A 24,673-nucleotide genomic window follows, 5' to 3' on the forward strand; every position below is an offset into this window, starting at 1 on the left:
TGCTACCTAGGTAAAATCAGGGTATATATGTTATGTAGCAATATTTATGAGAATACGAAAGTGATCTCAGATCTCTTTCTATTGGGTTTCAAATTGTTATTTTCCCTTGGCCAGGAAACTTAACTCTCAAGAATTATATTGCCAGGCCACTATACTTTTGGCTCCCATTTATATTTCGCGATAGAAAGCGTATTGGGTTTCGCTATTGTTTTTGCTTGCACCGACATGATTCTGAAGCTGACATGGCCCATTCTTACTTTATAAGGACGTGAGTTGCAGCGAAATTTTAATGAAACGCACAAAAATCTTGATACTGTATATGCAGATTGTTGTGGTGACTGTTCACAAGAATATTAGTTGTCGCACACTTTTCCACACCTTTTCTCTTCCCCCTGACCTCCTCTCTTTATTACATTTTTCAGGCCAGCCACCCTGAATGAAGTTTTCCTGGGTTTTCCTCATTCACATCAGGCAAATGCCGGGGTGGTACCTAACTTATAGGTCCCAGGCCGCTTCCTTCCTTCCCCAATCCTTTATTCCTTCCCTTTCCCCGGATTGTGTGCTCGCCGAGGGACGTCATCCCTCAAAACGTGACGGGCTAAATGGCCATAGATGCCGAAAGCCCAGAAATCTAAAATCCTAAATTCTAATCTTTATTACATTTTTCATTTGGCCCCTGTCTGAGCGGCGATCGCCGTCTAGACACCTGGGCCAGTCCGGTCCTGCCTTCAGAATACAATCTTTTCTACAAAACTGTCCCCTGAGCTCATTCGTTACTAAGTGGTTAGCGTCAGGCCCGTAGCCAGCCCAAAAATGTAGGGGGGCCTGGTAGAAATTAGGGGGGCCGACCCTACCATATTATAGTTCATCACCATGTTATAGTTCAAGCCTACCGTGAAAATTTTAGGGGGGCAGTGAAAATTTAGAGGGCTCGGCCTACCCTAGCCTCCCGTGGATACGGGCCTGGTTAGCGTACGCTTCTTTGCCCTGGGAGACCCTGGTTCGATTCCCGGCGGGAACTCATGTAATTTGGATTCCACGTTAAGCTGTGGGTCTACGTCTCAAATAATCTCGCTGCTGAAAGAAACGTTAAACTGAAAAATATAACAAAATCCAATACTGTCCCAACCATCTTTTCATCTGAACTTCAACACTGTTCTTCTTTCACTGTTTTTCTAACGAGTTTTAATTGCTCGGGTAATTTTCTACACTTCTTCATCTCTACATTTCGAAGAACTTTAATGTTTTTCGTTGTTAGTCATCCACACCGCTTTTAAAAGTTTATTTTATAAGACCTATGAGACAGTTCAGAAATGGATAACGGATTAAACGTGTGAGCTTTGTTTTCTTATGAAGTGGTCGGAAATAGTTCTCCTTATCCGTTGTAACCACCCTCGTTAATCATTTGACTAGTGCGCGGTGTCCGGAGAGACCGGGAGTGGGAGACCCCGAAGTTTAAACGCATTTCGGTTAGTCGGATTCCACTCACTCAAATATCCTCGGAGCTCAAAAGGAACACTATCAAAAACCGAACCAAATCATCCGTTGGTGGCCTTTTTGTTTCTGCACGTTGACTCCAGCTCTCTAAACCGTAGAGTTAGTTTCTTACTCGTAGTTAAACGAAACGCATAATTTAATAAAATTGTGTTAAGGGAGCAACATTTTCAATGAATTAAGACTAAATAGACGGTGTAGATACATCCTCTTTATATATATAACAATAAATATATACTAGCTGAACCTGCGCTTTCTACACAGGGTATTATTCACATATGAGCATGAATCTGTCATTTCTCACAACATCTGTACATGTTCCTTTACAGATACAAGTGAAAGACATTTTGATACAAATCGCCAAGGGGTATCATAAAAGAGAGATTTTTTTTCGATTATTTTCTCAATATGTTGCACCGTTTGCAAGATTGAGAATACTTCCGGTGTGGGTTTCTAATTCATGTATGATCAGTGTTTCTTTCTTCTTGTATGCAGTATGTAATAAGCAAATACATTACACACACAATTAATTATAATGTCAGTGATATATGGTGTTCATTGGGCAAAACACTCCAAACAATAAAAATTCATCTTAGACTGGAGAAATGGTTATCCTTCGTTTTTTATTATCATTTGCCCATGAAACAAACGCGTAAGACATATACAACTGCTTTATACAACTATATTGTGTTGGAATATATAGTTCACAGGGTATGATGCTTTTTTTTAAAAAAATAAACACTTCCATTGTAACGCTAAAAAAATATAATAAAGAAATAACGAACACATTTTTAAATATTCAATTAGACTTGGACAATCTACACAAAATTTGGAATCGACCAGTGAAACGGTACGTTTCTAGCAGTTGTGGTTTTCGAGATCTCATTGCCGAAAGGGTTGGGGACAAACATATAAACCTAGCATTTTAATATATAGACTAGCTGAACCTGCGCTCTTTACACAGCGCATCATTCACATATGAGCATGAATCTCCTTGTTATTCCTCACATCTGTACATGTTCCTTTACAGACACAACTGAAAGACGTCTTAATAAAAATTGCCAAAAGATACCGTAAAGGGGAGATTTTTCGATTACTTTTTCAATATCTTGCATCATTTTCAAGATCTGAGCCTTGGAGTTTTTAACTCATGTATGATCAGTGTTTTCTTTCTTTTTGCATGTAGTATGTAATAAGCAAATACATTACATACACAATTAATTATGTCAGTGATATATGGTGTTCATTCAGGAAAATACTCCAAACAATAAAGATTCTTCTTAGACTGAAGACATGGTTATCCTTTGTTTTTCATTGTCATTTGGCCTAGGGGTGTTCGATAAGGCTGAGGACCTATCGAACTTCGGGAGTGAAAATTTATCGAGTTGTCATCGGTTACTCGAAACCGTTCGAGTATTTGAAATTATCGAAATTTCGAGTATTATCGAAGTTTCGGGTATTATCAACATTTCGAGTATTATCGAAGTTTCGGGTATTATCGAAAGTTCGAGTATTATCGAAGTTTCGGGTATTATCGAAAGTTCGAGTATTATCGAAGTTCCGGGTATTATCGAAAGTTCGAGTATTATCGAAAGTTCGAGTATGATCGAAGTTTGGGGTATTATCGACATTTCGAGTATTATCGAAGTTTCAGATATTATCGACATTTCGAGTATTATAGAAGTTTCGGGTATTATCGACATTTTGAGTATTATCGAAGTTTCGGGTATTACCAAAAGTAGTGATGGACAGTTTGGTTCCTTCACCTCTCCAATGATTTCTTCTTGCAGCCAAACTAATCAAACAACTTTTTTCACCTGATAAGCTATTGCAAAGTTGTATTTGTTGAAATCATATGTAAAATTATTTTCCTGCCTGCCCCGTTATTGGCGCAATCGGCAAAGTGGCTATTAGTAGACTAATGGTGTCTTGGGTAACAATTCCATTCGGGTGATGCATGTTTTCTCTTCCTCTTTCTCTCTTCTGACAGACTGCTTAATCCTTGTACAGATCTGTGGGGAAAAAACTTTTTCTTCACTTCATTGCTAAGGAGAGAAGTTATAATATGAACACCCTGCATATATGTAATACATATTATATACAACTATGATAACCTCGAATGCATTGTTTCTTCCGAAGACTCCGATAACCCCGAACTTTTCAAAATATTCAAGCGACTCGACAAATGCGATCATATTGATTTATTTCTGTATTTGCTGCTTTCAAACAATTCGAGACTCTCGAACAGTTCGAGTGTCTCGAAGTTGTCTAATGTTTCTTACATTTCGAGTGCCTCAAACACTTCGAGAGTCCCGAACATTTCGGAAGTCTCGATCATTTCGAGAGTCTCGAACATTTCGAGAGTCTCGAAAGGGTTCGATAACTCGATAAAATTAAAATTCTTTATCGATGAAACGGTTTTGAAATTTTATCGAATTGTTATCGATTAATCGATTATCGGAACAGCCCTAATTTGGCCATGAAACAAACGTCTGAGAGATATGCAACCCCCGTATACAATTATATGGTGTTGGAATGTATAGTGCGTAGGATATGATGCTTTAGTTTTTTTAATTTCAACACTTCCAGTGTACCCGTAAAAATGTAATAAAGAAATAATGACTATGTTTTTTTTTTTTTAAATGTTCAATTAGAACTGGACAATCTACGCAAAATTTGCAATCGATTAGTGAAAACGTCATATTTCTAGAGCCTGTAGTTTCCGAGATCTTATTGTCGAAAGGATTGGCCACAAACATATAAACGCCCACAAACGTATAGTTTAAAAGAACTCCAAGATGACAACACAATTCATTTGCATTGATTTTGGAGAAGGCTTATTAAAATTCAAATGATTTGAACAATAATTTTAGAAAATAAACTTTATGAGAAAATATCTATTTAATAAATGATTTATTTAAAGTGCACATACTTTAAAATATTAGCCTGTTAAACGTGAAATCACAAATACCCGTAAATCAAAGGTTTGAAATCAAAAGTTAGAGGTTGCAGCTCAGGCGCTTTTATTGCTATTGTAGCATTTTAATAGATAGACATGACTGTTTGTGTGTGTGTTCCAGCATAACTCTGGAATGCCTGGAGAAACTTGTTACATACATTACTTTATTATTTGGAATCAATACTACGGGGACATTGGGAGAGGGTGAGATATATTAAATAATCAAAAACAACCGACATTTGTATCGAACTCTGGTTTTCAAGGTTGCTGAGATGAATCGTGACACTTCCTATGCCGTTTAAGTCCAATTTCAGCCTCCATTAGCCCACTCTGGGAGAGAAATGGTGACATACAGGAGTAAAAGTGGATCTGAAAAGGTAGGGGAACGCATGACGTCATGCGGTTCCCCGTGCCTATCTTTGGTTAATTTTTTTTTTTTTTTAAGAAATTGGGGAGACGCCACAGATATTTTTGGAAGTGCGCGGACGACGCCCCTCCCCCGCGTTCCCCCTCACTTTTACACTTTTACTTGTTATGAAACAGAGGCAAACTATATCAAAATCAGGCTACAACGAAACACATTTCAATGATTTCCGAACGACAAATTGTGACATATTTCCAAAGTCCTTCTTTCCAGTTTCTGAAAGACTTGAGTTGTCTTACTTGTAAGGTGAAGTTACCTACAGTAGGTGTGTATTATTTACAGACCACTGACCTTTCTTTTGCACAGCTGTTGGTTTACTGTTTATTCATTTTTTTTCCTCTGCATATGACAGGAAGAAAAGGAAAAAAAAATATAAACAAAAGCTCACCAATGTATGCATACTTGTTATGACGGCCATTTTCACAACATAATTACATTATCACATACGAAGAGGTAACTTGAAAGCAACAATTAAAGTAGGTGGTAGTTATCAGCGGGGGAACATGACCGCTTGTTATAAAAAGACGATGCCTTGAACTACACAAAAGCTCTGTTGAAGGCAGCTGCAGCAACATTGTGATTGCATGTCTAACCCTTTTGTGTAGGTTTCGGAGCTTATTTAAACTGCGGAAACCTGATGTGATAACATACAACAATTGTTATAAAGGGTTGTAGGGCGGAGGCACTCCTTTGTTTGTGAAGTGGCAAAATGCAAGATAACAGGAGTTGATTTGGCTTTAAAAGGGGGAATACCGTTTCCCGTGCTTGTCACACACCTCTCAGATTGTTTTTGTTTTGTGCTTCCTTTAGTCATGCTTGAGTTTTTAATTCATCCTGTGGTCCCCTACCTCCTGAAAACAGAGCCAAGTGTAAATAATAGACACGTATTTAAAGGGCAACAGAAAATTATTCTTATACGGTTTCCTTCTGTCGTATGGAAATAAGGAAAGCATGAAAACTTGTGAGAGAAACGGAATGGTTCTTGTATCTTGAATATCATTCACTATGACAGTATAATTTGTTTCTATGTACTGTACAGAGACGGATCTACAAATTGAAAACTGGAGGGCAGAATCCAGACTATAGTAGGTATATCATGAGGTTACTATAAACTTCCTAAAATGTATAAATAATAAATTATTTTTGTCATTAAAAAACTGGGGGCCTAGGCCCCCGGGCCTCGGTTAGATCCGTGGTGGGCGCGGGGGCTCAGTGGTAGAGCGTTCACCTCCGGTGCTTGGGGTCTCTGGTTCGATCCCAGCTCGCGCCGTGTGGACTTTGTGGTGAACAAACACCGTGCTCGTGGATTTTCCAGGGGTTCTCCCGTTTCCTCCCACTTTCTTCATTCCACCATTTGATTCATTTCTCATCATCACTGTCTCCTTTAGCCTAACCGGTATAACCGTAGGACGTAAAAGTTAAAGATTTCATTTCATTTCATTTTCGGTTAGATCCGCCATTGTGTATGAATAATATTTTTCAAAACTCCAGACCAGTGTTCGTAGTTTGTTGGAATTTTCCCTAATTTAGGAAAATTTCATAGATAAATTTAGCAAAAAGGGAAAAGGGAAATTTTTCGATAAAACGCAAGGAAAATCTCACACTGACTGATTGACCAAAATAAATGCTTAAATATTTCTTTGTCCTTAAAAAATTTTCTTTGCTTTAAAAAATTGAAGGAAAAAATAAAATGAATTAGGAACAAAAGGAAAAGAGAGGAGATGATTTTGAGTTTAACGTCTCTTTCAGCAGCGAGGCTATATGAGACGGGACCTACTGATTAACGTGGAATCCGAACAACCACATGAGCTCCTGCCGGGAATCGAACCCGGATCTCTCATGCCAAAGGCGCATACGCTAACCGCTTAGCCACGATGGAGGTCCAAAATTAAAAGAATAAAACAATAGTGGTTGGCTATTCTTTTAATATTTTATCGCTGCAAACTAAGGGCCGAGGACTTAAACTATGAACCAACTCTTGTATGTAGCATGTTGACTTGATTTTGAGTTTAACGTCCCTTTCAGCAGCGAGGCTGTATGAGACGGGATCCACTGATTAACGTAGAATCCGAACCACATGAGCTCCTGCCAGGAATCGAAGTACTAATTCCATTATCTTAAGGGAGTCTCGGTGGTTCACAGGTTTTAATTAGGGATGGCCACAAAGTTCCGGTTCCCGAAGATCCGGTTTTCAGTACCGGTTCTGGACCTGGATCTGAAAACCCGGTTCCAGAACCTGATCTTAGGAACCGGTTCCAGACCTGTATCCAAAAACCAGGTTCCAGAACCGGATCTCAGGAACCGGTTCCAGACCTGTATCCAAAAACCCGGTTCCGGAACCGGATCTTCTAGAAACGGATCCGTTCAGACCCGAAAACCGGCTCCACCGGGAACCGGTTCTGGCCATCCCTAGTTTTAATCTCTTGCCTAGTAAGTTTGTAATGGACAACATCGTTTCCGTGGGTTTTCTCGGGGTGTTTCCGTTTCCTTACACATTTTCATTCCACCAATTCTTCCGTCATCATTCACTTCCTTTAATAATCGTCTTCCTTACCATAAACAACAGAATCATGAGACGATAAAATGAAAGGATTTTCCGTTAGATTAAAGTAATAAAATGTTAACTTTGACCAATGTTATTTCCTCAAGAGCCGTCACTGGTCGTGATATTTCGGAGCATTCCTGATCGTGCCAATAAGTCAAAACTTTGGGAGATGTTTTACAAACACGTTTGAAAAGAACATTCTTATTTAATAGTTTCCCCTTTTTTTTCCCTAGAAGGAACATGGAAGTCGCATACATTATGCAAAACGAAGATGAAAACTGCAACAGTCATTTGTTCCCTTCATTGTCGTGTATAATGTGCTCACGAGGTTTCTGCATATGATTTTAAAGACGTTCTGCATAATGTACCCTTTACACTTTCCCCTTCTCTTTATAGCATCATGAATTCCATTCATGACTCTAGTCATGAGTCATTAACCCTCAACAGTCATTGTTGTTACGTTGCAGTGTTGGTCGTTTATGTATGCATTAACATTTCTCAAGGTTTTAGATGTCATATGTCTGTTCATTCATTCACACGAAAGTTACATTGCAGAGACCCACATCGTAGCTACGGGGTGACCAAGGGCAGGTGATACCCCCGGAAACTTTTCAGTTGTTTATTTTAGATAAACTTAGATGAAAAAACTAATAATAACAAGCGAATTATGTTTAGCTAAAGCGTATACCTTACGATGGTGCAAATAAAACATTAGTGTGCCTCATAAATTTGACATACATTTCCTTTTTTGTGTTGATGGCCACAAAGTATCCCCCCCCTATGAAATGACTCGAGTTAGGCGTGAAAAGTCGCTTTTAAAAAAATGAAGCCGCAATGTTTAAGATACAGTTTACACTATAAAATACTTACATTATATACTTTCAAGAAATACTACTCATTCTAGCTATAAGACTACGTATAACTGAAATATAATGGTCGTTATATGTTATAGCATCGTGGGGTGCACTACAAAAAATAAACCAGTGTCCGGCTATATTTATGTACGACTTTCTGTAATTGGTTAACATATCCAAAATGTCTTTATGTGTTCTATCAGTGAATAGAAAGTGTCTATAATACGTCCTAACAGTAGTTAATAGGAATTACCCTACACTGAGAAAAAATCCATTCTCCGGACACGGTATATTGTACAAATATACGGAATCCTCTTGCTTACTACAGAAATCAATACGGAGCATACGTTATCCGTATGCCACATAGGCACTGCCCTTAGATATTACATCATGCCGTTGCAGGATGTCTGATGTCTAACAGTCTTCCTTATATTACATGCATATATGTATGTTACATTCCTCAGCTATATATTATATACGTCCATTTGAATGTGAGATCCTGACCGCCTATATTGTTTCATACGGAAAGTACGTACAGATGGAACACTTATACAGAAAGAATTATAAAAAATGCTTTTTCAGTTATACGTTTGCTGCACGTTAAGTCCAAAAACTACAGGATTCACAATTTGTAACACACGAGTTTACGTACGCCACATACATTTTTTCTCAGAGTGAGATTTTTTCCCAGATCGACTGGCCGGTTACAAGGACAGACAGGATATATATATATATATATATATATATATATATATATATATATATATATATATAGTGGAGTTCGGACAGACAAGGTAAATATATAAAGGCGTTCGGACAGACAAGGTAAATATATAAATGAGTTCGAACACACAGGGTAAAATATAAAGGAGTTCGGACAGACAGGATAAATATATAAAGCAGTTCGGACAGACAGGATAAATATATAAAAAGTTCGGACAGACAGGATAAATGGAGATCGGACAGACAGAGTAAATAAATAAATAAATAAAGGAATTTTGGTTAACCATATTCTTTAAAAATGAACAAAACATTCGTCCGTGGGCCGCCATTTGGTCACCACGGACCTATATCATCTTCAGCAATAAACTCACAATTTTCAGTCACTACCAATATGAGATAAGGGCTACTACTTACACAAAGTGGAACTCATAATTAACTGTTTCGTCAATGCCAAATAAACCAAATTCGAATAGAATTCCAAGTAAATGGTTCAGACCCCATTCTAGTAAAGTAGAACAGTCCTTTGCATAACAACACTGCAAAAAATAATTTAATGTTTCAATATGATTTTGACATTTTTTAGAAACTATTTTTGAAACTATCTTTAAACTCTCTATTGAAACCGGAAGTATCAGAAATTAGCCACTTCCGGTTTTAATTTTGATCGCTATAGAGTATAATCGGTAACAGATAGCAAGAAGTGGTTTCTTGCAGTCAATTAAGCATCCAAAGAAAATGTTCCAAAATGCTCCAGTAAAATCGAAAGTGATAGAAAACCATTACAAGTTCCGGTTTCAATCTTAATTGAGAAAATATCTCGTCATTCAAAGCAAGATCCTTCATGCGAACTACATGTGTCAGTCCTACTTGTTCTAACCGCGTACCTAACAGGAACAATGTAGGTGGCCATCATAATAGATAAATCTGAAACGAGACTTAACTTTTAACTGTCAAAATACTTTCTTTAACCTTTTGGTCACCAAAAGTCTGCTGCAAGGTAAGGCTCTTAGTACTGGCTCGATTTTTAGAAAAAAAAATAGTTTTCATCCAGTTGCTTTCAAATATTATTAGCTCTCAGGCCCCAATTTGCCTGACACTAGAGGTCTGCACGGGCCGGAATTTTTAACTCGGGCCCGGCCCGGCCCGTTAGTTTACAGTGTGAGGGCCGACCCGAGTCCGAAATATGTTTTAGCCTTTAGACCCGAGCTTATATGATAATCAAATGAGCCCGAAATAAGCGCGAATTACAGAAAGTTAATAATTAACGTAGTAGTTTTATTAACAGCAAATTAGAAGTTTAATTTTGCAGTTGTCCTATGAAAGTTCTTCAGAAAAAACGATCCGATAAATATAGTTGTACAGTATCTATATTTACAAAGTTACGCCCAAAGAAGTCCGAGAAATATGATTGTATAGTTAAAAATTTACGATCCGACCCCGTGCAGACTTCTACTAGATACAGGAAACAAGAACCAGATACCCAGAATAGAACAAAGATTCAGAAAGTATATGACTTGTACACATACAAGCGAACCGTTGCCTCGGGGTGCGGTGGGCAGCGGGAGGAGAGTGGCTCCAATTATGGTTCTTATTAGGATTACGCAAATGTGACTTGTAAGATTGTAATGTTATTTGAATCACGAACATGAAACTTATTGTAATGTTATTAGTGTCGCATACTCAGACGTCAATCCCAGCGGGGACTTGTCCCCTCTCCTAATATTTGTAAAACGGTTTTCGTCCTTCCCAATATTTCAAGTAGACCTATCTTTGGTCAACTAAGACTCAAAAGCGGCTCAACCATTTAACAGTGTGTACGTTCACAAAATAATGTTAGACAAAGTGGATATGAAAAAGTAGCACAAAAGTGTTTCCGATTGTGAGAAAAGACATGCAGTTTCGACCAAGGATGTTGTAAATAGAGGATCTGCCCATATGTATCGTCATCCTATTAAACCGATGAAGTCAAAAAACAACCGAGCATTGGCACGTCTGATTGGCTACTGTCGTTTCTGCTATCGTCTGATTGGCTGCTTTTGTTTCCGCCATGATTGTTGGCTCAAAACATTGTGATCCTATTGGGCGGAGTGGGCAGAGTAGGGGTGGCGAAACTGTGACGTATGGACTTCAAGATTTTGTTGTAAGGACAGATCCTCTATTTTATAAGACCCTTGGTTTGGGCCCTATGAAGGTGAAGGTGGAGTAAACTGTAAAGTAACAAACTATCTTTGTTCAGAGCGCAAGCAGCAAAGCAACTAGTTTAGTTTTTTTTTTTTTAAGTTTTTAACTAACTTTTTAATTATACATTGTTGAGTTTCATTTACATTATAGATTAGTAGGCCTAAAACTTGTTTTCAAGACTTCATTGTTTGTGTGCATTCATTTCACATTATCTTTTATCATTATTTTGTATTTGACATACACTTGGTATCACTTCAGTTTAACTAAAATCAGTGGCGGTTAATGTTAGTGTTGCAGAGTTGCGCAACTACCAAGGCATTTCAAGAAAAAAATATTATTATCAATAGTAGTAAAGAACAGAAAATATACTTTTTATATTCGCATATATACACTTTAAATAACATATTTTTTACTTCTGTAACTGTCCGTTCCGTTAATCCGTTTTAAAAAGCGAAAAATAATCCGTCACACAGTCTCTAATTTACATTGTGTTGCAGCGAGCATGCAACGACCAGATTCCTTCAGCGCGGCAATTGGAGCAAATGTTAAGTTTCCTTTCCCCTATCTCAGAAGTTAAAGGGACTGGTCGTTGCAGTGCTTCTGCAACACAGAACGGTTTCCAGTGAACGAGAAGGTTTTTCATGCTAAATAAGATTTCTAAATTTTCTTTCACTAGCAATTAACAAATGGAATTTGTTTTTATGCATTCATATTTTTAAATTACGGGACCATACTGAAGCAAATCAATATAATGACAATTGAAAAAAAGTGATTGCAGAATTACAAAATAAGAAAGAAAATATCTAGTAGAGGAGAAAACAAATGAAAGTAGACCCGCATTTACAAGTCAATTCTGAGCTTATATTGATAATGAAGGCTTCTTCTACAGTAATTTGTGAATCAAATATTAATATGTCAGTATGTAGAATCGCTCCCCCCCCCTCTGTGGATAGTATTTTAGTATAAACATATTTGTTTTATAAAATAAGTATATTTTATACTCTTGATAATTTCCACATAAAACTGTATGATGGGAAACGCCACATTGAATTTGGGACTAGTTAGCAATGCTCAGTAGCCACGAGGGGGTCCACCGGGTCCGGACCTCCCAAAAACTTCGAAACTTGACTAACATTTTTAGACTTTCTTAATAAACTATACTTTTTTTTAACACAGAAACGATTGATGTAGGCTAAATATTTTATTTTACGCCTCATCATGTACTCTTCTTATAAAAATAATCGTTCTATCATTTTTTCTAAAAGTATAGGTGACAGTAAGTAAGAATTACTTATCGTCTTTTCGAGTGCAGTATAAGACAGGTTCCATATTATGTAGACGTATTGGACCTCCCTCAAATACTTTGGACCCCTCCCAGTTAACATTTCTGGGTATAGAACTGGCAGTGCAGTTTGTTTTGATGTTCTTTGATTTTTTTGGCTTCTGTTACATGCTGATCCTTCATCTGGTGGGTTTCGAGGTTTCCCTTCCAGAACATATCACATTGGCAAGCATTGTTTCGCCTCATGTGGAAGTATATTGTGTTCATCGTGCATTGCGTAACAATCAAGACGGATGATTTGGAATGTAGTTTATTCTTTTACGCACATGTGTGTGTGTTGATGTATGAATATGTGACATTCGGAATTCATATACCAGTACCAGCTGTTCTGGTTTTTTGTATCAGCTGTTTTGGTTTTTAATTATTAGGTTTAATTTTATTGTGTGTGCTTTAATTCTGTAAATAACTTACAGATTCTGAATGAATTGTATACCATGACTTCTGTAAATAACTTACAAAAAGCATTGACCAGCTTTCAACTGAGGAAAAAATTCCAATTAAGGCTTAGACAAAACAAGCAATGGGCAATTCAGGAGAGTGTTCGAAAAAAAAAAGTCCAGTTTAAATTTACAGGATATCTTATGCAGTAGTGTTGTTTGCACCAGATACATTTCCTCTATTTATTGTAAATTTTCCTGGATAAACTGTAAATAAAGTGTGTTCAATGTACATTTTTTATATAACACTAATCTCTGCTACGAATTCTCTTCAGTCAACGCTGAAGAGGAATTCGGATCACTGTCAGGGACTGAGTTTGCTAGAATGAATCGTTCGCAATAATTAAGAAAACATATTTAGTAAATCTACAAAGCTTTGAAATTAATATTAACAGTACCTATGGCGTCAGCAAAAGACAAAAAGTTTTTTTCCACATGAGAAAGAATTGACACTTTCAAGGAATTGAATGTCCTACGAAAGGTTATCACCATTGGTTATGCTTTCCATCGAAAAAGACCTGACAATAAGAATACCAGAGTTCAATCAGCATGTATTAGACCGATTTGCTCCAATCAAAGAGAGGAGAATGAACTTATTAATTAATTAAGGTGATTAATCGGATAAAATGTTCTGCATTTTTTATTTTTTAAAAACAGAATTTTATTTAATTTAACATGTCACATAGTATTTGCATCTAAAGTTATGCTGATTAGTCAATGAGTCAACTTTATATCTTCTATCTCTTATCGTTCGTACTGCAACACCCGAAACCACAATCCACCGGCCGCCACTGACTAAAATTGTAAAACAAGGTTGAATTTTACTGTCTGAATAACCAAACAAACTGTAAAGTGTGTGTGTATGTATTTTAGTATCACATTAAAAAAACTATCAAAGGTAAACATAAAACAATTTTTTTAAAGTTTTTGTGTGACTTTTAAGTCAAAAATGCTTTAAAATGCAGTGCACGAAGTTTAATTTTCCGGGGAGGGCTCCCGGACACCCCACTCTCTAGAGGTATTCCATACATCCCAGTCCCTCCGGCAGAGTTGGCGTGGGTCAATGAAAACTTGACCCAAGACCCACTGACCCACCACCCACCGTGACCCACGACCCACTGACCCACCACCCACAGTGACCTACTCTGACCCACGGCCCACCGTGACCCACCACCCACGGTGACCCACTCTGACCCACCACCCACCGTGACCCACCATGACCCACCACCCACCGTGACCCACTCTGACCCACCACCCACCGTAACCCACCACCCACCATGAACCACTCTCATCCACTGTGACCTATTCTGACTCACCAAAATCCATTGTCATCAACTGTGAACACGATTCACGGCCTCTTCTGTACTGACTAAAGAGTTTACACTTGTAATAAAACATGACTGTGAAATTGTCACTAATCGGAGTTTGAATTTCTAGTCAATCGCCCAAGCACCGCTCTGTCAGAATAACGGTGGATCTGATCTATATGATATAAAATGGTAAAGTGTTTGTCAGTGAGGAAATTGAAAGAGTTCGAGGTGGGGGAAATTAGTGTGTGTCTAACATATACTTGTAGTAAGAGAGTATTCTTGCGAGTGTTAATTTCGGAACGCATTCCAAAAGAAACTTCTATTCGCAGAGAAATACTTCTGTATAATATGGAAAAGGTTATAATTTCTCAGTTCACAGTATTTTTCTCCAAAAGACTTGAAAAATCAGTTTTCCATAGCGTATAAAGGTGCTCGGGTACTGTCTGTAAGAGCATCTCCATAAAGTGTGCTCATAATTGTAATTTGTGTAATCACTAAAACACCACGTTAATTTAAATTACAAATATGCATAATTGCAATTATTATGAATATTTATTCAAAGTAGTTTACCTAAAGCAAAGAAGAGACTTACTAAAAATAGGTACAAAGTTGAATAGCACAAATAAGCTATTAGTAATACAAGTAGGCCTATACATTTTCTATAGCTCGTAATTTTCAAATTTAAAACAAACTTGCAATCGGGATTATTTCCTGTTGGTAACTTTTTCGTGGTAAATCATCCGCAGTGAAATGATGTCCATCCTTTAGCCAAGAAATAAATAGCTCGTCTACTTTGAGCTTGTCTAGCGGTGGGCCATTAACATTGATGAACAACAAGTTAGACAATGTTTGAGCACTTAGTCTATTTCTAATATCAGTCATCTGTAAATTCATAAGGGGAAGTCCTCGTTCGCATACTGTCGTGGAAATTGATAATACTTCTACCCGATTTCTGCAACTCCTCATCGACAATCTGCTTGTTAGACTTAAGTCTGATAACGATTTTTTTTGGTCAGTTTTGAAATACTCAGCAAGAAGTATCGTCTCTCTATCACCATACAACATCTTTTCCATATCGACTATGTCAGTTGGCCATGTCGACTCATGGAAAACAGAAACTTCATCTACCATGCCTTCGATATGGAATCTTGTGAATAAATTATCGATTAAAGCCTGATAAACTGAAGATTTCTTATTTGTTTATAAATTTAATTTTTGTGATTACACATGAAGGTTTTATGCCATTACCAAGTTCCCTCCCCCGTCTAGAAAGCGAAAGGGAACGAGATTCCTGGAAAGTGTTCAGAGATGAATGGGAATTTCCCTTCTTCCCCTTCAATTACCACACTGCTGCTGTTTGCAATGTGCCAAATTACGATGAATTTCAATTAAATTATCATAATGTTGAATTATCGATACTTTTCAGTGGAAAAAAGGATGAAATTTGAAAGTTCCAAATCAAGGTAAGTAGACCAACGTAAAAGGGGGGAAAAAGTGTAAAACTTTTCATATAATTATGCGTACAATCCAAACTTAAAATTTCCGTGTAGTTAAACTTACAGTACAAATTTTATGCCTATTTTAATCACAAGTTTTTCGGTTGATTGCCCTGTGCTGTAAGCACTCCATATAATAAACATAAGCTTCAGCAATTATTATAGTTGAAAGCAATAGATATATGAAGCCAAGCACTGTAATTTTTTGTTTCTGATTTTTTTTTCTTAAATAACATCGATCGCTTTCGATCATTTTTACAAACCAACTCGCTACCAATTTTCCAAATATAGAAAGTGCAACCGTTCATAAAGGAGAATTTAAAAATATGTTAGGACACATTGGGCCATATGCAGAGTCCTTCTGACATGTGATTAGTGCCATACTAAAGCGTTCGACTTACATATGCTTCCTGCAGAAGTCGGGCGTTAAGCATGACGCTAATCATTTGTCAAAACGACTCTGCATAAGGCGGTTTCTGTTTATTTTCAATAAAGAGTTAATACACTGAATTTCAGCTCAGTAAGTATAACGGCTTGCGAGATACTCATTTTTTTTCCCGCAAAAATTCGGATCCTCACCCTCCTTAGGATATGTTGCTATTATAATGAAAGCAATACAATATCCCAATTTGGATTAAGGCCTAACTATTTAATACATACCAAAAATAATTTCATTTGACTTTGCAATTCGGCAGTGATGATCAGGCACACATAGTTACATTCAATTTTTTATATAATAATTTATATATTACAGTGATTCGAAAATGTATTTTTTTCAGTAGTTAGCTCCTCTAAAAACTCGCAGATCTCGAAAGCCAAGTAGTAGTATAAGTCTTATTATTATTATTACAATTAAAAATATCAATATCCAAAAGCGCCTGAAGTTCTTTTTTCACTTGGTTAGATATACTCACCTCAGGTAAGTAGATAGAAACAAGTGGAAAAGGAAGGGAAATGAAGGTCTTGGAAGTAAAACGAAGACGAATTTACCAGTCTTCAGAAGATACTGTCTACAATGCAGTGAGCAGAGAGGGTCGGTAGATCATACTGAGTCGGTGGGTCGCAGTGGGTCATGGTGGGTGGTGGGTCGCAGTGGGTCACGGTGGGTGGTGGGTCGCAGTGGGTCATGGTGGGTAGTGGGTCGCAGTGGGTCAGGGTGGGTGGTGGGTCGTGGTGGGTCACGGTGGGTGGTGGGTCACAGTGGGTCATGGTTGGTGGTGGGTCGTGGTGGGTCACGGTGGGTGGTGGGTCACAGTGGGTCACATGCCGTTGACCCACGACCCACTCAGAAAACTTGACCACTTGACCCACTGACCCACTCCATCTCTGATATATACTAAAATTAACATATTACAAAAAATCTTAGTTCAGCTTCACCCACAGAATTGACATTTTGATTTTCATGAATAAAATTAATGATTATTCATTTTCGTTCATAGTTCGTGATTTCATCACATTACGATCACGTTAGTGGGTCTTATAAGATTATAATGTTATTAGGATCACGTTAGTGGACCTTATAAGATTGTAATGTTATTAGGATCACGTTAGTGGGCTTTATAAGATTATAGTGTTATTAGGATCACATTAGTAGACCTATAAGATTATAATGTTATTAGGATCATGTTAGTGGACCTTATAAGATTATAATGTTATTAGGATCACGTTTGTGCGCCTTATAAGACTGTAATGTTATTAGGATCATGTTAGTGGGCCTATAAGATTATAATGTTATTAGGATCACGTTAGTGGGCCTTATAAGATTGTAATGTTATTAGGATTACGTTAGTGGACCTTATAAGATTGTAATGTTATTAGGATCATGTTAGTGGGCCTTATAAGATTGTAATGTTATTAGGATCACGTTAGTGGGCCTTATAAGATTATAATGTTATTAGGATCACGTTAGTGGACCTTATAAGATTATAATGTTATTAGGATCACGTTTGTGCGCCTTATAAGACTGTAATGTTATTAGGATCATGTTAGTGGACCTATAAGATTATAATGTTATTAGGATCACGTTAGTGGACCTTATAAGATTATAATGTTATTAGGATCACGTTTGTGCGTCTTATAAGACTGTAATGTTATTAGGATCATGTTAGTGGACCTATAAGATTATAATGTTATTAGGATCACGTTAGTGGGCCTTATAAGATTATAATGTTATTAGGATCACGTTAGTGGGCCTTATAAGATTGTAATGTTATTAGGATTACGTTAGTGGACCTTATAAGATTGTAATGTTATTAGGATCATTTTAGTGGATCTATAAGATTATAATGTTATTAGGATCACGTTAGTGGGCCTTATAAGATTGTAATGTTATTAGGATCACGTTAGTGGGCCTTATAAGACTGTAATGTTATTAGGATCATGTTAGTGGACCTATAAGATTATAATGTTATTAGGATCACGTTAGTGGGCCTTATAAGATTATAATGTTATTAGGATCACGTTAGTGGGCCTTATAAGATTGTAATGTTATTAGGATTACGTTAGTGGACCTTATAAGATTGTAATGTTATTAGGATCATTTTAGTGGATCTATAAGATTGTAATGTTATTAGGATTACGTTAGTGGACCTTATAAGATTGTAATGTTATTAGGATCATTTTAGTGGATCTATAAGATTATAATGTTATTAGGTTCACGCTAGTGGACGTCGTCTATTCCTCTCGTCTCGATTATTTCTTGTCTTGCATTGTAAACTTAGGTATAATATGCACAAATGTTTTTCTATATTTCATCTATCAGAGAAGTTATCAAAATCCTTCCGCTTCCCGATAGGTCCATGAGCGGTGTGGTATAACAACATTTAAATCATATTTATTATTGGGGTATATTGTGTAATAACTTGAGTATATTTAAGCTCGACAAGTGCTCTTTATTATGTTCGTACAATCACTTTATCAGCTTATAGTTTTTATACGTTGAATCATATAACACACTGTTAAAAACACTCTTAAATCTGAGAAACCGTTTCTTATCTGTGCACCGAGAATATCTTTTCTTAGAAATGAGTTTGAAACTCTTATTAATGAGAAATGAAAAGAAGTAGATGAGGTTGTATAAAGCGAAACGAGAAAATGTATTGTTACTTTTCTTATGAATGAAAATTGCCAAATCTCATTTCTAAGAAAATAGTGTCTCGGTGCACAGATAAGAAAAGGTTTCTCAAATTTAAGAAATTATTTTTTACAGTGCACTGAAACAGTGTTTGAGCTCTCAGACTTTGCTTAACTAGTGTTGCCCACGAAACTCAAGAAACTCTTCGTCTCATCTCGTTTTTGAGACGAGATGAAATATTTCCTTTTTCGTTGGGCAACACTGGAACAAAACAGTAGATTATCTGAACTGTTGGGTTTTTACACTGTCAAAATTTAAACCTACCATCACATAAACTGAAGGTAAGTCCTCTAGCTATGAAGACGCAAGGAAACAATGGCGTACGTAAGAGGGTTCCTTACTGTAACTTCATGTAATCCCTCTTATTCGTAATATATTACGAAAGAATACAGATCTAACATATTAAAATATAAATACGAGAATCTCGTGTCTATTGGGCAACAAAGTATGCGGCGCACCCACAAGACTTTTAGTTTGGAGCCGGGTTTGAACTCGTTTCTCTTACGTTTAGGTCAGCCGTGTTATCGACTGAGATAGGGTAGCCCTAACTTATCCTTAAAGCACTAGTATATATATATATATATATATATACAGGGTGGTTCAGTAATGTTGGACAGCCCTGAATAAATCGAAAACCAGAAGAGATATTAGCAACGGTTTGGTGGATCCAGATACTTGTGGAAGGGGGACGTCTCTTGAGGTACCACACAATGTTACCAGGTCAACAGTGTTGCCAGCTCAGTACAAAGTTGTATTTTTTTAAATGGAACATATAGAAGTTTATGCCATCAAAAGAATTAGTACAGAATGTGAATACCAACAAACGAAACCGCACGTGTCAGTGTTGCTAAATAAGAAAGTTATAAAGCTTCAAAGATCAAGAAATTAAAGTGTCCGTAGAACAAAACTAGCAAAAAGGCAAGAAAAATAATACTACGGAATGAAAAGGAGTAACAGAAAGAGTAAACCAAAGAACGCACAGCATCCAGTGAGTAACAGGGTTGCCACAGCAAAGGGGGAAAAAATTGAAAATTTTGCCGTTGCTATAGGAGGAAAAGTGCCCATATGACATAATGCTGGAAACACCATAGAAAGTCTATGTAAGATTCAGGAATCCTAATACCGTTTGTTCGAAAGCGATATCTCTAACCGTTTCCGAGATACACCAAAGGTGTGCGGAGTTTGCAACACTGCATAATAATTCCCTCGCCCTCCAAACTACAGGGACGAGTAATGAAAATGATACGCCCAACAAAATGTAAGAACTACACGGGTCTAATCGTCAAATCAATTATGCAGTGTTGCAAACCCCGCACACCTTTGGTGTATCTCGAAAACGGTTAGGGATATCGCTTTCGAACAAACGGTATTAGGATTCCTGAATCTTACATAGACTTTCTATGGTGTTTCCAGCATTATGTCATATGGGCACTTTTCCTCCTATAGCAACGGCAAAATTTTCAATTTTTTCCCCCTTTGCTGTGGCAACCCTGTTACTCACTGGATGCTGTGCGTTCTTTGGTTTACTCTTTCTGTTACTCCTTTTCATTCCGTAGTATTATTTTTCTTGCCTTTTTCCTAGTTTTGCTCTACGGACACTTTAATTTCTTGATCTTTGAAGCTTTATAACTTCCTTATTTGGCAACACTTACAGGTGCGGTTTCGCTTGTTGGTATTCACATTCTGTACTAATTCTTTTGATGGCATAAACTTCTATATGTTCTATTTAAAAAAATACAACTTTGTACTGAGCTGGCAACACTGTTGAACTGGTAACATTGTGTGGTACCTCACAAGACGTCCCCCTTCCACAAGTATATGGATCCACCACACTCTTGCTAATATCTCTTTTGGTTTCCGATTTATTCAGGACTGTCCAACATTACTGAACCACCCTGTATATTAATCACAGGGCAGCCCTTATGACAGAGTTCATAAAAGATTTTAACTAAAACCAATCAAATATCAAGACTTCCCTGAAAACATATAGGCTAACACGTCCCGCCATTGATATGCACCCACATAAATTTTGGAAAGTCGGCGCCGCGCCGTTGCAACAAAGGATGTTATTCCAACTCGAGAAGACATTTCATTTGATTTCATTTGACTTTCAGTTTAGCGTCTCTTTCAGGAGAAATGCTCTAAGAAACGTGGACCTATAGCTTAACTTGAAATCCGAACCACATGAGCTCCTGCCAGGATTCGAAGCCGGGTCTCCCACGCCAAAAGCGCGCACCCTCACCGCTTTTAGCCACGAGGTAGCTCATTGGGAAGGCATTAAAGAAGTGATTTATAATAATAATAATAATAATAATAATAATAATAATAATAATAATAATAATAATAATAATAATAATAATAATAATAATAATAATAATAATAATAAAGTGTATTAAAATGATTGATATTCCAAGATTCAAACTTGGAATTTACCGAATATAAGACTATTAGGACTATGAGACTAGCCAGGAGCGCCCGAAGAAAATTTTCTGGGGGGGGGCTCATCTCCATGGTTGCTATATTACGTCTGGAGTTTTTGATATTTAATATACGTGATTTGCTTTATTATGTATATATTTTCGTGAGCCAAAGGGGGCCCGGACCCCACTCTGCCGTCCCCTTCGGGAGCCCATGATTATAGCTTAGCTTGTATTATTTATTTAACGAACCCCGAAATCCCACTTGCAAAGTAATTTACATTCAAATCATCAACAATCAACAATTACAGTGGAAAAGAATGAAGCAGGTACCACACTGAAGGTATCGTGTTTAAAAGATGTCATCAATACAATGGTAAAAATTCATTGTACAGTAATTTTTGGAAAAGAATGAACTGTAATTACCAGTGGCGCATTTAAGGGGGGCTTCTAGGCTTAAGCTCCCCCGAAATTGTATTTACTATTCTAAAGTAAAAGAAATATCTTGCAGAAATTTCACATTCCGAGGAATAAAGTTAACAAAGCCCCCGCCCGGAAACAAAATCATCGTCAATACGCCACTGGTAATTACAATGATGAAATGACAACTGTCATACATGGCAGTTATTCGCTGTAGTTTTACGACAATTTCCCGTTAATTAATTATAAAGACGTTATTTATTCATGCTAATTTTACTATAAGGCTAACATTGTACAAAATATTCTGAAATGGCAAATATAAAATCATTATGGTGAAATTGCACTGCAAAAAGCTCCAAGATGCCAAGGAACCCGGGACTCCTCAATTATAATACGAGAACTACTTGATGGATCGTAAATACAATATGCAGAAGACTATATGTATGTGGAGGAGAAGGGGAAAGGGGGCAGTGATTCTTAACAATACAACAACCTTCACCGTGAAAAAACAGTGTCATGGTTGGCTAAGAAGTCACAGTGTTGCTGGCACGCGTGCGCAGTTCGCTGGCCTTCCGGTTCCTCTGTCTGTCTATCTGACTGAATGTGTGTGATACCTGTACTCATTACATTTCCCCTCTGCCCGCGCCCTCCCTCTCTCATATATGCCATCAGCTCACGTAACAAGAAGGTACCACATAGAATATCCAACAACAATAATAATAACAATAAAACAAAAAATCTTAACTCTGAAAATGCACACCATCTTTTTGTTGTTTCTTTCACTCTGCTAGTTTAGAAAATACAGCGGCCACCAACGCGGCGCTGGCGGCAAAGTCACTTCTGGAGAAACTGCACATTGCATACACATAACAGCCACTGAGTTAGAGCATATGAAACTTAGACTATTCTTCTTGAGGAGAGAAAGACTTACAGAAAAAAAAAAGTTACGTGCTCACACATGTGGACGCGCGCGCACTGCACGGAGATATCTATCTATCTTATATAGCGAGTGTGTATGTGTGTGTGTGTGTGTATCTGTGTATGTTCATGCATGCCTTACCTTTCTGTCTCAGTTCACGCCAGTTCGGTTGTTGCTACCTCTTGCGCTCGCTGGATAGCGACAATCATGCGTGTTTACCGGTGAACACATTACGTCCCGGCCAGGTACGAGAAGGTGACAGTTATTACCAAAAGAGCCGGTGTTCTACAAGTTTGAAACAAAAACAACAGGTTTTTCTTGTAGCTGCATACTTCTTGTGGTCAGTGTGTTTTTCCATTTTGGTCTTCGGTGCCGGTACAGAGAGTACTGGAATTACAAAAGGATGAGAGTTTGGTGCATTTCCGAGGCGTGTTGAAAAACGAGTGTTGGTTAGTTTGTTAGTATTCATGGCAAGTTGTTATTATACAGTTATTGTTAACTCATGCTTCAAACCAAGGACTACAGTGAAACAGTTTTCCTGTCTACAACGATTGAGCCCAACTTTAATATTGGAGCTACATTACCACACATGATACCGAAGTGTGTGGAAAATATCAACTTGCTACACCACACATACGTAAGTTATTTATTTTTTTAATCTGCTTATACTTTTAAAGGAAAATAGATTTCCCAACCGTATTTTTTTTTTTTTGAGTAAATTTACAAATACGAACTGGCAAATATATTATTTCATTATTGAAGTTAGAGCCGGCTCTACCATATGAGCAACACGTGCATTTGCACGGGGCCGCAAAATCTCTTACAACTACAATTTCTTGTAGAGATGGCCTTTTTCGAAAAATCTGTTTTTCGATTTTCGGAAATTTTATTTTTCGTTTTTTCGTTTTTCGCTTTTTCGAAAAATTTTTCGTTTTTCGTTTTCGTTTTTCGTTTTTCGAAAAATTTTTCGTTTTTCGTTTTTCGAAAAATTTTTCGTTTTTCGTTTTCGAAAAAGCCATTTTTCGAAAAAGTATTTTTCGAAAAAATGTGGCCATCCCTAATTTCTTGTTGGAAACAGACTTCATGATGACGGTAGTTAAATTTACTAAGCTGACGTTCTATTTGAACACTATATTCATAAATCATGTTTGGGTAGCATTAGTTCAAGGTTACATGGACAGTGCTAGAATAAAGGGTGAAACAAATCCCAGCATGAATTGTTTGATTGTTGTCAAATACGAGAACTCAATTCTCGAACAGTAGCAAACACCTGTTCCATTTAGTTAGTTATCACAGTTTTCATATAAAAACTAGTCTTGTCTTTGTTACAAACAAGTTCCTTATCATTGAAGGTGGAAACACGTTAAAAAAAATTAACAGATACAGAAGAAAAATCAAGAAATCGAGATAAAAGAGCAAGTTGTACTGAAATTGCAAACTGATATATTGAGATTGAAACTCGATATTGAATTATATATATATATATATATATATATATATATATATATATATATATATATATATATATATATATATATATATATATATATATATATATATATATATATATAAAGATTTACCATCAAGGGCGTCCATCAGGGGGCAAGATGGGGCGCTGGCCCCCCTAAGAGGAAATTGTTCTTGGGAATATCGAAAACCCAATTGAATTTTTACATTAGTTACAGCAAAATGTGACACTATATTTGAAACGGCGCTTATACTTACCCCCCCTCCCCCCGTTGGAAACCACAACGTGGGCACCCTTGTTTACCATCTTTCCCCTGCAAGTGTGCTTGTTTTATCTTTCACTAACATAATAGATTATTATTTAAAGGGAAAAAGTAGACACAACGAAGTTATATTTATAGTGTTTAGACGTTTTTGAGTGCGAGTGCACTTTCCGTGATGGTCTATTATATTTAAAAACGTGGCCTTTAAGATTTGTTCTTTCTGCAGAAAGGGGTAGGCAAATGATGCCATTGTACAGGGTGGCAAATTGCTTAGGGCCAGCCCTGATTA

General features: G+C 37.1%; 1 protein-coding gene across 4 annotated transcripts in view; it reads left to right on the forward strand.

The window, feature by feature from the left end:
- Positions 1 to 24,673, forward strand: part of LOC145681178 (glycoprotein 3-alpha-L-fucosyltransferase A-like) — a 304,701-nt gene that overhangs the window by 137,619 nt on the left and 142,409 nt on the right. Inside the window, exon 1 of one of the 4 annotated variants that reach the window (XM_081752654.1) lies at positions 22,797 to 23,291. The exons of the other annotated variants lie outside the window; for them this stretch is intronic. The gene's annotated coding sequence lies outside the window, so the exon portion shown is untranslated. Of the gene's footprint in view, positions 1 to 22,796; positions 23,292 to 24,673 lie in introns of those variants that run through there. 4 annotated transcript variants of the gene reach the window in all.

This window comes from Thermobia domestica, chromosome 3 (genome assembly GCF_964235325.1).
Source record: "Thermobia domestica chromosome 3, izTheDome1.hap1.1, whole genome shotgun sequence".
Lineage (NCBI taxonomy): Eukaryota > Metazoa > Arthropoda > Insecta > Zygentoma > Lepismatidae > Thermobia > Thermobia domestica.